At 43.7% G+C, this 16,169-nt stretch overlaps 1 long non-coding RNA gene across 2 annotated transcripts in view; it reads right to left on the bottom strand.

The window, feature by feature from the left end:
• The window catches only part of LOC129736337 (uncharacterized), a 29,261-nt gene extending 15,570 nt beyond the window's left edge, over positions 1-13,691 (bottom strand). For both annotated transcript variants that reach the window (XR_008732797.1, XR_008732798.1), the window contains exons 1-4: positions 11,474-13,691; positions 11,271-11,373; positions 6,735-6,921; positions 496-559 (exon numbers count right to left, since the gene is read on the bottom strand). This is a non-coding gene — a long non-coding RNA (uncharacterized LOC129736337). The remainder of the gene's footprint in view (positions 1-495; positions 560-6,734; positions 6,922-11,270; positions 11,374-11,473) is intronic.
• Between the last annotated feature and the right edge of the window lie 2,478 nt (positions 13,692-16,169).

Genomic DNA, 16,169 nt, shown 5'->3' with positions numbered 1-16,169 from the left:
GACAAATCTAGATAAGAATAGTCCAAACATGCAATTCAACGCAAAGACATGGATACAACCTCAACTCAAAAGTCCTTAAATCACAGACTGCCAGATACCAGGAGGATACAGAAAAAGAATTGCCTCTCTTTGCTGACCCTATTCTTGTACAGCACTATTGACCACTGTTGGAGGCTGGAAAGATCTTGGTACTGAACCCAAGAATATAGTCTTGTTTTCTTGTATTTTTAATTTGTCCTTTGAAACTTGGCATACTCGGTGATTAAAAATGAACCTGTCTTCGAAACAAATACATCCAAATCACAGGTACCCAAAGCGCTATGTTAACCTGACCGCCATGTTTTGACACTCAGAATATTTAAACTTTTATAAAGGATTCTGCTTATGGATGGGCTCGTCTTGTTCAGGGCATGATTGACAGGGGTCTATTTCAAAATACCTCCCATTAAGAAAAAAAAAAAAAAAAGAAAGAAAGAAAGAAAGAAAGAAAACTACCTTAATGGTGAAGCAGGGAATGACAGCAGCAGACAAAAGGTCGTTGCTTCTTTGTTCTTCAAATCTGAAGAAAATACACAGAACTCCATTGTATAACTTTTTCATGCACAACATTGTATCCCTTGACCCCATGCACATCTGCAGCCTGAAGTCCTCTGTTATCTCTGGATAACAGCTGTTCCATCACTGATTATTCATCAGCTCCATTTTAGTCTGCTTAAGGTGCTGTGAAAAGCCCCCAGGTTGCCGAGTTTGCTAACATGAATTCAAGATAAAGCCTAAAAATTGCTGAAAAACATAGGATAAATAAGGGGCAAATCTTACAGGATATTTTGTTTGGTTACCTGCACTGCATAGGCCTATACTTTAACATATGGGAATTGCAGAATCTTTTAAAAATCTCATAGAATCCCTTAGTTCTCTCATCTAACTTCTTTACACTTTTTATTTGGCTTTGGACAGCAAAATGCAAGGGCAAGGAACACATGCAGTCAGTACTAGAGAAACAAGCAAGCCCTTCAGACATGCGATGTGCAGGAGCAGAATTTGCAGAACAATTAATTAGTGAGGATTTCCAGTTAAAAGAAAGTAACTGAAGAGAGATGAGATACGTGCAAAACCCAACCCCTTTGAATGCAAATACTCCTTGATCTTTATTTGGGGCAGAGGAAGTAATTTCTCTTCTGTCTTCTCACACTTGCTATGGAGACCACAATTCAGTATGCACCTCCTCCCCAGGTAATTTATCTTCTGGGCTCTTCCACACCCCCACACCCCCAATCATTTTCCACCCCACCACTCCCCAGTTACCAATGCTCATATTCCCACAAGGGTGCTAAATCCCATCAGTCTCTCTGTCCAAAGGATAAGGATGGGAGAGGATTTCTTTGATCTCCAAGACTCTTTCATGGGTCATTTGAGAGGTGAGGATGGAAGAAGGTGAAGATTTCCAGTTTATCAGCAAGGTGTTGATGGCCACCAGATTGCTGGGAACATAATAGAAGAATTCCTGTGTGTGGGGGGGGAAAAAGTATAAAAAAGGTGCTTTGCAGGCCAGCACTAAGTTGTTAATGAGCTCCTGGTGTAAATTCATAGGGTGCAGGGGATGTACCGAAGCAGGTGGCTCTGCAGCGACAAGCAACCCCCAGTTATTGACTGACTTCTAAGTTGTACAGCTCCTGTCCCTGAAATACCTGCGTGCACAGTATGTAAGTTTAGATTAGTGTTACAGAGTCCACAACGTGCTAGGCATATTTCCAGAAATACGAGCCCACCTTACAGACTGTAAACGAGACAAAGTGGTTTCTCTAGGAGCCCCAGAGGAGGCACAGGCTATTTTGCAGAGTGGCCCTGAGTCCTGGTACTGGTGGCTCATTTGCCTTGTGGCCATCTGTAAAACGGGCTGCTCAGAAGTCACCACTCTTTGATCTCACCAAACGTGAAGGTGCGACACATACATGCACAAATGTTGCAGGTAGCTGCAGTTTGCCTGTCGTAGCTGTGAGTACTATAGCTCAGGTACAGGATGCCAACACCTAAGTCTACTGAATTGATACAGAGGGAGAGAGTTAAAAGGTACATATTCAAGCTTTGTTCTAAATTTCCCAATTTGGTTGCAAACCTGACTTTTTTTCACGCTCCCAACTTGCCTTTTGTCTCTTCCAGTCCATCTACATCACACCCCTTGCAATTGTATCGCACTCTCTTTGTCCATATGCCAAGAATTTGCTGAGGACTTACAAAATCCTCGTTCCCAATTGTTTACCTGTTTTGTACAGCATTTCTGCCTTTTTCAGAAAGCAATTCTACTATTGCCTCCTTCTGTTAGACAAAATTATGCAAATTGCATAGTTTAAATTGCTGTATAATGGTTGATCAGCTTTTCCTTATTGTTTGCCATTTGTTACACAGGATTTGCGTGCATTTAAGAGTTTTATGTGTTAATAGTTATTTAAGAGGCTTAGCATAGCTAATACCTTCAAGCAGCTCTGTCCCTGCAGACTACAGAGAAGTAAAAGCTACCTCTGTCATCAGTGGTTTTAACTCTGAGAGTTTTAAAAATAGTTTTAAAAGTCTGAGTGGCAAAGGAGCTGGGGAGAAGATGCAGTGACTGCTGAAGTTGTTCGGAGAGTGTGCTGCCGTTTACCAAAACGATCCCGGTCCTTCTTCCGATAAAAGGAGCTACAAAGCAGACCCAGCTCCCACTGGTGGAACAGGCCTGGCAGGCTGCGGGTCTCCAAATTCCGTGTTGTTCGATGACAGCCCGTTTCTACTCATGTACATGCAAAAACTTGGATTCGCTTTGGCGTGAGCGTAGGCTCCTATTCCGGCTGGAAGCCGGTTGCAAGCGAACACATAGGCATTTCCTCTCAGTTGCCAGATCCTGTTCTCGTTAACATGTTGCCAAAGCATTAATCATATCTGAAACCCCGCGTGCCCCTGAGCAGACTTTCCCTCCCAGCTGCCTCATCCCCATTCCTTGATAGACAGACTTTCATCTCTCTCCCACTCCTTACACATCCTTGATCTTTTCCAAGAGCGGCAGCCCACCCCCCCCACCCCCCCACCCCCCCCCCCCCCGAGCAGGCAGGCTGGGAACAATGAGCGGTTTGCTGCCACCGAGCTGGCTTTTCTGCTCCCTGGCTGGCCGCGTAGCGGAGGCCACTCCAGTGCACTCAGCAAAGCACACAGAATCCATGCAATACCTACAGCTTTTCTGTAAGCAATTAACTGAAGAAGTCAGGTTGGGTTTTCTTAAACAAATTAGCCTTTTAGTATTGAGTTATACACACCGTTGAGAAAACAGAGAGTAAAGTAAATATGTTCTTGAAAAGCAACCCTTCTCCCACGCAGCCCCAGAGAGTAGTACTCACACATTTGCCCACTGCAAACAGATGGGCCATTTTCTTGTGTCTCTATTAGGTAATAAGCTCAAGCTGTGAACAAATAAAGCAGAAAACACCCAATATGCCAATGTGTTAATTTTGTCTTCCTGTAGGTGTCCCTGTCGATTGCAAAAACAAGTCAGGCCCAACTTTTTCATTTCTTATTTTTTGCTAATAGAGAAAAAGACAAGTTTTTCCTGGACAAAATAAACTGACCATTTTTCACAGTAACAGCTATATAAAAGGTGTTGATTAAGCCACACGTGAGAAACAACAAAACCAGCCCTAACAGCTCAATAGTCTGTATACCTGTTATCTTTTTAGATGGATTCTCCTTTAAAGCGTGCATCTCTATACATGTTCCTTACCAACCCTAAGTTTTAATATACCCAGAATCGAGCTCCCTAATTTGCATATGAATACACACAGAATATATAATTATGTATCCTTTGCATGGCCTTTATTGCATGTGGTACTTGGGGGTACCTCACTGGGGTACAGCTCAGGACAGAATCTGGCTCAGGCTGCACAGACCTCATAAACAAGTACCATGTACGAATGGTTCATCGCTTTTATACACCAGACTGTTTCCATGCTTGCATTGGAACTGCCAGGAGGTTTCCACACAGAACAAAATGGAGGATAACAACCTCTAAAGAGGTATAGGTATTAACGAAAACCAACAAAGATTCAATATTATTTTTTCCAAGGTTCTCGGTCCAAATCTTCAGGTTTACTTATTTTGCCTAGAAAGTCTTTGTCCTTGCAGGGCTGAATTCATCCGCCCAAGGAGGAGCAAGTGCTGAGTGCCACAGGATTACTTCCCAATGCAAATCCAACAGTTCTTAATGCACTCAGGCCTATACCCTAGAGATATAAAGGTGCTTCTCTTTCTTTAAAGTCTAACCTGATTAGAGTCACTCCTATGACTCTTGATTTACCACTATCAAACTACCTCTCCTATTGTTATAACCTTTCTTTCTTTCATGAAGGCTCTTTGGAAGCTTTTCACATACTTGTTAAATGCTCTTGGTCACAAAGCCTGCTCAAAGGTCCCTTGATCATGTCATTGCTATGGTGTAAAATTTAATGACTTTTACAATGCGTGCTGTACCCTGGCAAAGTGAAGCCTTTTCCCACAGTTAACAGAGGTGGAAGGCCTCAAAAGTAGATTAATAAAGGAGGACAAAAAAAAAAAAGAAGTGAATTTTCATTCAAAGGAGGAAAATCCCTTTTTCTTGAAATGCAGAGAAGACAAGCTCAAACAGTTCTCTAGTATGTGTCAGCCAGGCACACTATCTCACTGTTTCAAAAGATAAATGGACTGACTTGGTGAGGAGGGGTTAATAATAGTGAAAAATAAAGCATTTGCAGTTTGCTTCGTTTTTCTGTTGGTGGTTATAGATAATATCTTGTCTCCCTCAAAGAATCAAGGACATGAACAGCTTCTTTAATGCTGAAAACTGCTGTGGGATATTGTAGGGCTGCAGATCACAAAGTTAGTTCTTACCCTTATTTGTGTCCTTTTTATAGGATTGGTCACCAAATGAATGAGGTTATCCAAACCAGAAATAAGTATTAAAACTAAACAAGCATATACTCAGAGCATACTCCCCTTACCCCCAGAAGAAACCCTCCCACACATCCCTTCCTGGAAAATATGCCAGACTTTGTTACTCCTGTTGTATCATCTAAATAAAGGACTTTGATTAGCCCTGCTTTTTCCAGATCCTTGTTAAATCCTTGTTTGTGACAGTACAATAACAAGGCTGCCCTGGCAATCCGTTGCTTCATGCTGGAGATTGTGGAGTGCCCCTTGGAAGCACAAGCCTCTCAGGAGAGCTCGGTGGTGCTACACCATCTACAAGGTTTGAAATGCATGCAGCAAAGCAGGTGCACATGCCTGATATCTTTCTTGAGTTCAGCACCATCCTCCAGCGACCCTGTTGATCAACTATTTTACCCGGTGTCAAAAACTCAGCCTAAATTTCCCTTCCCCTCAGTTTCTGGGGCACGACCTGTTCATTGGTATTATGCTTGTCCGTGAAGCTCCTGCTCCTTCCTGCCACAGCTACAGCAGCTTCCTTCAGCTTCAGGTCTTCACGTGCACGTTCTCTCCTGAAGCCAGCGAGCCAGGACCAACAGGGCTCATGGCCATAGCTGCAGCAGGCACCCCCAAGGTGACCGGAGAGGGTCTAGATGTACCTGTTCTTATCTTTGGTAACTCACGCCCAGTCTCAGGTGCCCATAAAGTCCTAGTTCAGGTCAAGACAGTCCCGAGTGGTTTCAGTCCTGCCTATTCTGTAAAAGGGGTGTCCTGCCATGTCACAGAGTGATCATCTTCCACTGGCAGTTGTGCTTGCAGCTATATATTCTGCTAAAACCACGCTTTCATGGTGAGAGCTTGTGTCCTGCCTAGCAGGGTGATTTCATCATACTGTTACCGTGAAAGCTGTTTGTGGGGAGCAGCTTCCACAGCGGCAGCACTGCCCTGCCCTGGGGTGCAGGCAGCGTGCATCTGGGGAGATGTGACCTCTCTGTTGCTTGAAGGGATTCCCAGTTAACCAAGCAGCAAGGAGAACAATGGGAGCAGAACCCTTTTGACTTGCATGGGTTTCATCTTCCTTTTGCTTCCCTGGGATTTTCTAAGGCAGGCTGTGAATACTGAAGTGCCACCACTTGCACTTAAAGACTTTGCAGGTGATAGTGCGATGCTTGTTCACACCAATATGAGAGGAACCCCACAGCAGGAAGTCAGCTCTTTCAGACCTCTTTAGAAACGTGTGATAATCTTATAGTGCATGAACACTTTCTCCCTCCCCTCTCTCCCAGCCTCTAATTCCTCTTAAACAAGGCTATGTTAGTCTCTACGTTTTGATGCTGCTGCTGACGCAGCTCTCCTTTCTCTAAATTTGCTCTGTTTCACACCTCACTATCCCGTATCATTGCAATATTCAGTGCTTTGGGAACAGGTTTATGTATTCAGTCTACACCTAGCCTGCTGTGTTGCACTCTTCATGACGCTTTTTTCCACAGGCTTTGGAAAAAACCCACATTTGGTGATAGATATGCAGGCCTTTTTATATTCTCTTTTTTTCTTCTCCCCCGTCGAGCCTTGCCTTCTCTGTAAGGATTGGTCCCTATTTAAATTTTGCACTTACACATCACGTTCATCCTGTTCTTACTATGTTCACAGCCAGTCAGATATTTTTTTTTAACACAACTTTTTTTAACCAAGCACCCCAATTCTGAACATTTTTCCAGTAAAAAGGAAAGTCCTAGGTTCAAGTCCCTCTACGAAATGAGTTAATGTCAATTTGAGTGTGACTCCGCATCCCATAGGAGCACACTTACCACCAAAATGATGTTCTGTGGATGTATTTGTTTCAATTACCAATCCACCAAACAACCTTCGAAAGATTGCTTTATCTTGATGTGCAATAAAGTTGAAAGACATGAGAAGAGTTTCCTGGCCAGCTCAATTTATATCGCTGTAGCATCTGAGTGTCTCTTGCAGGCTGATTAATTAGCTCATGCAATCCTGCAAACAAGGTAGTAACATGTCAGCTTGGGTTTAGAATTGGGCAATTCTAAGGACAGAGGACAGGTGAAGCAATTTTCCCAAGGTCACACTCAAAACAAGAACGTGCTCCCCCACACTCTCATGCCAGACAAATACTCGATCTCCAAACTTACTGTTTTTAGTTAAGTACCTACCAATATCAAGCCATCACCTGATATCAGAGCACTGAGACTCACCGAACCTTTCAGTAAAGCTGTGTACAAACGCTAAATCCTCACAGTGTCCATCTGGAGTAGCGGTCACTATTTTGTCTCTTCTGCAAATTGTGACGTTGGAGGACATATGGGAAAGATGACATGACCAGAACTGTGCTGAGAATCAGCAGGGAAATTTCTCTCATCGTCCCCGTCCCCCCACATGCACACGTTGGGTTCCCTGTAGAGGACACCAGGTTCCCAGGCTGCTTTTCATTTGGTTAAAACATTGGATGCTAATACTTTTGTGCACCTTAATAATCCTGGTGAAGATCAGTGTTTCCCTCTTTAGTGCAACTGAGGTGCGTTAAAACCCACCAAGATTTACACACCACATGTGGGCCTCTCTCAAGAAGCTCAGCTGTAAAAATAATTCTCATCACACCTTACAAAGTTGACCGTGGTTGGTGTTAAACACAGCAGACAGACATTTGGTGAAGTGTACTCCTGGACAGGACCAAGTAGTCGTTAAGCACACTAAGAAATGGTTCTCTCATCCAAACAGAGGCCACCAAAATGGTTTTTGAATAAGAAATCACTGGGGTTTCTTCACCCTTTCATCTTGTCAGGAAATCTCTGTGAACTTCCCTCCTCTCCGTTTGCTTTCCTTCCCCTTTCTCTTCTGTCATTTACCAGCCGGCCTATTTTCTTCAAAGTATGCTCTAAATGTCACAACCACCAAACAACCACAGCAAATAATGGAAATGCCCTGGTAACCCTTCCCAAAGCACTTATATACCAATGCTGAATAATTTGACCTGCTGTCATTCTTGGGAGCATATTTCACGGTAGTGGCAGAGGAAAGAAAATGGTTTTAAGATTTTGTTCCCTTTTCTTTTGGTTCTCTTTTGCTGTAAGACAGCTCTACAAATGCAAACTAGAAAAACCCTACAGCCCAAACCAGACGCCCCTCAGAAGGAGTGTGCCAGCTAATACAGAATGAGGAACGTTCCCCTTCTGAGTGCTGCTGTGTGTGTTTCACCGTGTCCCCCTGATGATAAGAAAAGTCCTTCAAAGTCCTCAAGGACCTCTAAAACAAATAACCTATAATAATAAAGGGCTTGGGTATAGCGAAGATGGGCACATGTTTGAACGCAGGTTTTCACGTGGCAGGCACCACCTGTAATACAGGATTTCATGCAGAAATCCAATTCTCGCTGCAGTTTTTAAAAACCAGGAGTTTTTCGAAGAGCCCGAGAGAAATGTTCTTTTGCTGATTCTTTCTAACATATCAAAAGACACTTGCTCAAAAGGCCCACGCTAATAGGCATTTAACTGTTTAAATACGTTAAGATACCCTACTTGACTAATCCTGGGATTTCTGTATAATTGCATTCAGCGTTGGTTAAAGTTCTCACCTCCCAAATGACTTATTTCTATCTGTTTCTTTGATCACTGCTACAGATGAATTCCATGGTATTTTGTATTCAAGACATGCCTGAAGTAATATCCTCAAACCAGCTTCTACCCAAGACCAGACAACAAATATTTAAGCCAGTGCTTAAGCTTTGAAGATGACTTTATTGCAGTCCCAACAAGACCTCTGGATCTAATCTATCTCAGGGCTTTGGTGGCTGCCCCCTTTCTCTTTCACAGGGACAGAACAATACTGAATGTGTCCTCTTCCTCGCAACACTTTCCCCTCCTTCCCTTCAGGCCTTTCACTGTACCTCATTTGCCTTACCCTAAGCAAGCAACTCTGACCTTATCTTCTGTCCCTAGAGAGACACCTCCAGCCTAACCCGAGTTACTCACCCTGGCTGGCAGGTCAGGAGTGAACCGAAAGAGGTGCTCAGCTCTGTTCCCAGAGGTGCGGGTTCGGCGACACGCTTACCTGTTCACCACAAGCTCCTTCTGACCTGCTTCGCAGCTATGGGAAACCAAACAGCGGCACAGAGAGCAACCAAACCAAAGGCTGGTGCTCCCCTGGACATGGTTGGGGTACGCAGGCAAAGGAAATTCAAAAGAAAGATCCCCTCTACAAATTAAGCTACCTATGCAATTAGGTAATGAAGAGACAAATTGCTTCTGGGTCCCAGCTATGAAACTCGAGGACTGACATAACCCACCTGCCTGCAGACCTGCGTCCAGGTCTGCACTGGGAACTCCTCTCAGACCAGCTATGGCAGCCAGGAGCTGGAGGGAATTCCTTCCCTTACCACCATGATTTTGCCAAGAAAAGCCCCTGCTTAGGTACAACTAGTTGAGCAGAAGGATCCATCCCTAATTCTGCTCAGAAAACGAGCAGGGTTGATACCGGCCAGAGGCCATGACGGCCAGTAGCTGGCGGGCTTGCCAACACGGTTCAGGGAATAACTACTACTCCAAGATCCTCTCCAAAGCACAGACAAAGCCTTGCTCTCCTGGCTGTGCAGTCGCAGGAGCTGCCTCCCTGACCACGCGGCAGCATATCCCTCCGGTTAGGCAGAAGCAGCACGAGCAGGAGATACTTGCACATCCCGTCAGCCCCCTCTGTGTCTTACACAACTTCTAAGGAGACAAACTGGTCTTGTGGTTGATGGCACCGGCTTGTCTTTCCAGAAATGTATTGCTGCAATACCCACGCTACTTGTGTGCTGTTGCCCTTCATCTTTCATCTGCTAAGTCTGTGGCAAGGACGATCTGGGCATGTGTAGTGCTCGGTATGACACAGCTCCCCCATCAGCTGCAGTTTCTGAACCCTCACACACACAGTGGCTAATGATAACAGACCCACTGTCCTCGGTGTATCAAAATAGGCAAGCAGTTAAAAGTTTTAAATGCTCAGCTCTGGTTTTTGCTGAGACAATGGCGAAAAGGTCAGTGGAGTTTGAAGGAAGGAGGCCAAGCCCTTCAGCAGTGCCCTCACCCACCTGCCAGCCCTGCCTCCTCCATTTTCAGGGCAGCCTCTCTGGCTGTGTGTGTGGACCTTTTCCCTCAGCCTATAATACACCAAAGGTCATAACTTCCTAACCTGCCCTGTTGGCTTCCCCATGGGATTTACAAGCTGGCTCCTTCTGGTGATCTGATTTCCATGTGTATGAGATGAGGTGAGAGCATGGCCATTTCAAAGCCTCGGAAATGGACCTCCAGCACTGGGATGCTGAAGGAGGGCAGGGGAATCAGCATGAGAATGTTATCCTAACACCTTGGCAAGAATGGGAGCCCTCACACAAATGTTTATTCAGAGGCAGAGGGATGGCCTAGCTGGGCAGCATTTTATTTTTCACTCTTAGGAGTGTGAAAGGAGGACGCGTAAAGAAATTTACAGCCTGCAGTTGCCCCTCCTGAGACCTAAAAGATGCTACAAAGTTGTGGGAAAACAAGAGGCTGTTAAGATGAGGGAGGGAATCTACCGCCCACAACGAGCTTAAACCTGCAGCTTGTTCTTTGACTATGTCTGGACAAAATTCAGACAGAACGTTGATGTCAGTAGATGGATCAGAAAAGCGATGGGATTTTACCCAGCTTTCAAAATCAAAGAGGATCCTTCCTGCCTGTGGCTGGGAACGCTCAGCAGCCTGATGCGATATGGCCACGGAGCTGTGCAAGGGGTGAGATGTCTAACTGGAGAGCAGCAAATCTGGTCAAGTAATGAAAGTTACCATCTGCCTCGCAAAAGCTGCGAGTACTTATCTGGTGCTCTTGAAAGAGCACATGGCATATTAATTAGTGTCAGACACTAATGAAAGGCTAGCCCAGTGATTACTGCTGAAGCAAAGTAGTGGCTGCTCCTGCTGCTGCTGAGCGCGCGGTGCAGGAGAATGTAGAGAAGGGTCTTGTGTTTGGGTCCAGCCTGACCTGGTCTCTGCTGTGCCCGGGAGCTGCCTTCAGCTTCCAATAGCCCCTCTCTCTCATCTCTTCCCTCTATGAGAGCAGGGCACATGGCTTTTCACATTAACGTATCACACCCTTCTCCTGGATGACTATACACATGGGTTACTTCTAAACATGTTGCCCAACTTCAGGAGACTTTTGCAAAAATCAAGCCTCTTCTGCCTGCCATACCTACAGGATGGAGACCATCCTGTAAGTATATTTAACATACACAGGATGACAACCAAATATAAGTGGAACAAACCATGTCTAGAGAGGTATAATTCAAACCCAGAAAGCCCATTACATTTTTCTGACCTGAACACTTGCGTGTCCTAAGCGTCCTCGGCCATGGAACTTCAGCCCATCCCTCTGTACTGAGCAAGGCTTTCACTTTGGAAGGATGATAAATTGCTGTGCCCTGGTGGAGATTAAAAGCAGGTAAACAGACACCATGGCCTTGACCTATTTCTCACACATTTCACAAAGGTGAGTTCACCCAGTTTCTAAAGTTTACCTACCTGTCAATGATAAGCAGATTACATTAGTTTCCTGTTTTAACCACCAGCCTCTGGCTACCTTGTGTTCCAGGGTCACGCTTCTCTGCTCCAGATCAGTGAGTCCATCCCACGAGTGTCCTTCTGACCAAAGCGGGACCAGCTGAGGAGGAACTGAAGTAACAGGTTAGCACAGCAGCTTGACCTTACTGGCCAACCTTTGAGGGCAACTGAATGAGATGAACAGATTCATCTGTACATCAGAACATGGTGGCACATACTTCTAGCTTGTGTTAATATGACTAGGATTAACACGAGCCAGGCCACCTTTACGGAGCGATGTGTTGGCAAGCGACAATTTATTATTTCTTTTAGTTTTCAAAATAAAAGCAGCCCGCTTTGTTAAGTCTACAGGCACGAGTGCCCATGTTCGGCTGTCGCAGCAGACTATTTCTAATCAATACAGCACATACTTTCACTTCATGAAGAAAACCAGCTTGGTATGTCAAAAGCTTTTGGAAAGGCATTTGTGTCCCATAGATGGTAACACTTGCAGACTGCCTTATTCGGAAGAGTAACAGGTCCCGGAGAGAGATTTCTAGTGAACTGGCGGAGGTCCGGGGCTCTGCAAGAAGTCCTCTCTCCCTCCAGAATAAGACTGCAGGAAGACAAACTGGTTTAATCCTAACACTGTCTCTCTGAGGTGCCCATTTCAAAGCAAAACCAGCACTTTCCACGGGCAGATTCAGCTCCCAGGTGAACTGAAAAACCCTGTGGAAGAGACTGTCTTTCCTCTATCTTGAGCAGAAGCCAAGGGAACAACGAAGCTAACCGGCGTGGCACTCACCTCAGGTAGCCAAGCCACCAGAAGTCAGGTTTCCAGCTCATGCCAGCTCTTCAGGCTCCTCTTACAGTCAGAGACAAAACAGGCACCTGTGGGAGACAATCTTCCCACCTATTTTAGGAGGGGCTGAACTGCTCTCTAAAAGTACCTGTTGCATCCTGACTGGCAAGAGGAGGAAGAGAGACTATCAGCTTGGATCTGCAGCAGCCCAGCTGTCAGCCCAGCTAACACTGGGTGAGCACCCTTAGGACCCTTAGGCATCGTAGGTTAGATGGTCCCAGTTAGCTGATGGGAATCTGCGCCAAATACCTGTCAGAGAGGAGTTTCGCCTTTTCAGTATTGAAACCCTTCTAAAAAGAATCAGAAAAACATAGCAGAAGAGATTAGATCATCTCGCAAGCTATTTGTTGGACACTTGTATTTTAAAATTGAATCATTTTCAGCTATGTGATGGTAAAACAAGAGCAATCAGAAACAGCTGCAATGATTTTAGTCAAAGGACTAAACCTTCCAGCCTGGACTAAGATCTTGCACACATGCTAGCCACTCTGGCTAGCGCTAGACTCACCAGCATCTTGGAAGATCAGACGATAAGCTTGCACATCCACATGGAATTTTCCGCAACAGCCACAGGCAAAACTTATTTCAGTGATCCAACCTCAAACTTCCTATCGAGGCGTTTCAATTCCCGTATTACTGAAGGCAGAGCACAGCTGGCTACTGCTTTTGGGGGCAGTAAAACTGCATGGAAAATTCAGGTTGTAGATTTAAAACACTCAAATAAATATATATTCAAATATAAATGATAAATTTAAAAAAAACCCTGAAATAAGAAATAATTAGAAGCCTTAAGACCCTCTGAGTTCCATGCCTGACTGGCAAGAATCACGTGCAAACAAATGATAGTGAACCTAAGAAGTATTATACATTATTTGCAATGTTACGAAGAAACATTCCTGATTTCTTTATAAATTATCAAGCTCAGGCCGTATCTGAAGACAGTGTCAGGCAACCTGAACTGACAGTCTGATCTGGTGCAGCACATCCCACTGTTTTGGTTTCTTCTTTTCTTCCACCATCAATAGTTAATGTTTGATGTGCAGGGCACGGGGATAATTATCACTGCATCTGTTTTCTCTATTACAGACTGCATTTTTAGCCATATAATCACTTACAATTGGATGGAGGATTCTCAGAGTGTGTTTACCAAAGAAGTGTATTGAGAGGCATCTGTTTCATTTAGTATGGAATGAAAAAACAAAAAAAAAGTAAAAATTGAATACTTACCCTGGAGCAATGCTGAAATTATGCTACATACTGAAGTCCAGGCTACTGCTCTATTAAATCAATTTTTAATGCCTTCTTGTTAAATCTACTAACCTTTCCTGCACCAGACATGCCCAGATTTCATGAGCATCCTTGCCAATACTAGGAAGCAACTGATGCTAACCAAGAATAGAATGCAGCAAAATTTAATTCCCAGAGTAAAACCAGCTTGTATTTTGCACTGTTATAATAAGCAAACTCTAATTAAGTGTACTAAGCAAAGCCCTGGCTTGCAGAAGCTCTGCACAGACTGCAAAAGCTCCGAAAGGCAGAAGATGCCTTATTTGACAGCTTCTGCTAAAGAAAATAAAAATAAATACTTACATGGAACATTCACATAACCCCTTGCTCGTTTCAGAGTCTGTGGTTTGCAGATCACTGCAGACAAACTAAAATTGCAATACTTGGCTAACTGAATTCCCACATATCTGTCTCAAAGTCTTGTTGTTCTTTGAAGATGAAGGAAGCTTCAAGTATTAAAACCATGTTAAATCTTTTTGAGAGAACGTGACAAGGTACTTTGTCCTTGTAGGGAGATGGAAAACCAAAGATTTGTAATTTTTGCCAGCTTTTCCTGTGCTACTAGTAAAACATCTTTGTACATGGAGATACTCTCCTTTTACCTATCTATTCTCCTCTTACCTCTCATCTCCCTCCCAGCTCCTGGCAGAGTAGCTAGTAGAGAAGGACCTTAGGCTGCAGAGCACAGACATCCAGTATTTGAGAGATGACACTTCACAGGTCTTGAGCATGTCTCAGCTGCGCCCCACGCTACACCATTTAGACTGCTTGTAGAGGTCCCCGCATCCAAAACCCGAAGGATCAGGCAGACTAAGCTAAAAGCACCTTTTCCTCTAGGGACACTCAGCCCTTACATACCTGCACATGTCCTGTTGCACCTCTTTGAAACTGTGATAAACTACTTCTTTCCATCACTGCCTCCCAGAAGCAAATACCAAACAGGTTTCTGATTGCTAACATTTAATTACCTGATCCAGAGGTTGCTTTGCATGGGTTTTGCATTTGCATTACAGCTCTGGGATGTACGGTGCCTTCCACAGCATCTGGAACCAACTATCTATCTATCTGTCTATCTATCTGTCTATCTATCCATCTATCTATCCAGAGCTACCAGTGTTAACTGGTGTTAATAAAACACTGCATAATACTTCAATATTTAGAAAACCCAACAGCATGAGGTGAGATATAAGTAAAAGCACATGTTCCAAAGTCATAAAAATGACCATCAAAGATTGACGACTTGCTACTCTCTCAGCTGGCTGCTGTCAGTGTGATGAACTAAGCAATTCCATTTTTTAATGCCATGTAAATTATACTGCTGTGTTGTGATACATCAATTAAGTTCTTTGAATAAATTAATCAGAAAATTCTGTAAGGATGCTTCTTTGCTTTCTAAAGGGAAAAAATAATAAACACAAACCCAGGCTTTGTGTTTATCTGGTGGTTTGTTTTCCTCTGGAGTTAATTCATGGGTTGAAATCTCCATGCATGTATATTCACACATGTAAATAGGGAATGAAAAGCTTAACATTCTGTGTGAAAGGCCTCAAAACACTTCTCATAATTTAACTTAATAGATGTTAGCAACATGCCAGCTAAATAAAGTGCCTTACACACATTTAGATGAAGCATCAGTTTTGCAGCTGACTGACTACTGCTCCATTATTTCTACTAATTACATATTTATCTGCCTTAAGGAGCAGTTTTACTATTGATTCAACTAGAAACAGCTTGCACAAAGCCAAAAATAAAGCAGCATTATGAAGTCAGACTTTTACATGCAAATACAGGACCCAGTTAGTAGGGTATAAAGCAGCAGAATCATGTAACTTGACCAAGAGCTGCACCACCTCATCACACAACCAAAATTGCTTCATCTCAGCTTTTAACAGGAAAGCAAAGAAGTTGGTTGAAATCAGATGAACTTATGAACAACATGGAACATGAGAATGTGCTCCGGTTAGTGTAAACACATCAGTGCTACATAAAAGAACAAGCGTCAGATTCATGAATGCCGAGTATCATGGAAACTCTCATCATGACATGAAGAACTCGGGCCCTTTGTAAGGGAGTAATGCTGTGTTTTCAACAGAACCTAATTTCTCAAAAACTCATGGACTCTTCCCTCTGCTTTAGTACACACAGAATGAGCTGAGATCAAAACATGGTTATGCCTGAGCTTTGCTGTAGCATGACTTACGTTAAACTATCATGAACCAACACCCTTCCTACCTAATCCTTGATTGCTGCATCAAACTTAAATAATGATTTTTAACTTCAATCCTGAATTTTATTTATTTAAATTAAATCATGATTTTTAATGCTTACAGCTTCTCAGGAGTGGCTCTGGCTATCTGAGAAATGAGCGCAATCCTTATCTGTTGCCCAGACCTCTCAGATGCTGGTTTTGCTCAGCCATCTCCAGGTATAATGTGCTTTCATTAACTAATAAAAGGTGCATCCTATCCTTTCTCTCCCCTAAGCAACCAGAAAAAAAAACAACCAACAAACCAACAAAAAACCCCAACA

This window comes from Falco cherrug, chromosome 6 (genome assembly GCF_023634085.1).
Source record: "Falco cherrug isolate bFalChe1 chromosome 6, bFalChe1.pri, whole genome shotgun sequence".
Classification (NCBI taxonomy): Eukaryota; Metazoa; Chordata; class Aves; order Falconiformes; family Falconidae; genus Falco; species Falco cherrug.
This window is presented reverse-complemented; position numbering and strand designations above follow the sequence as displayed.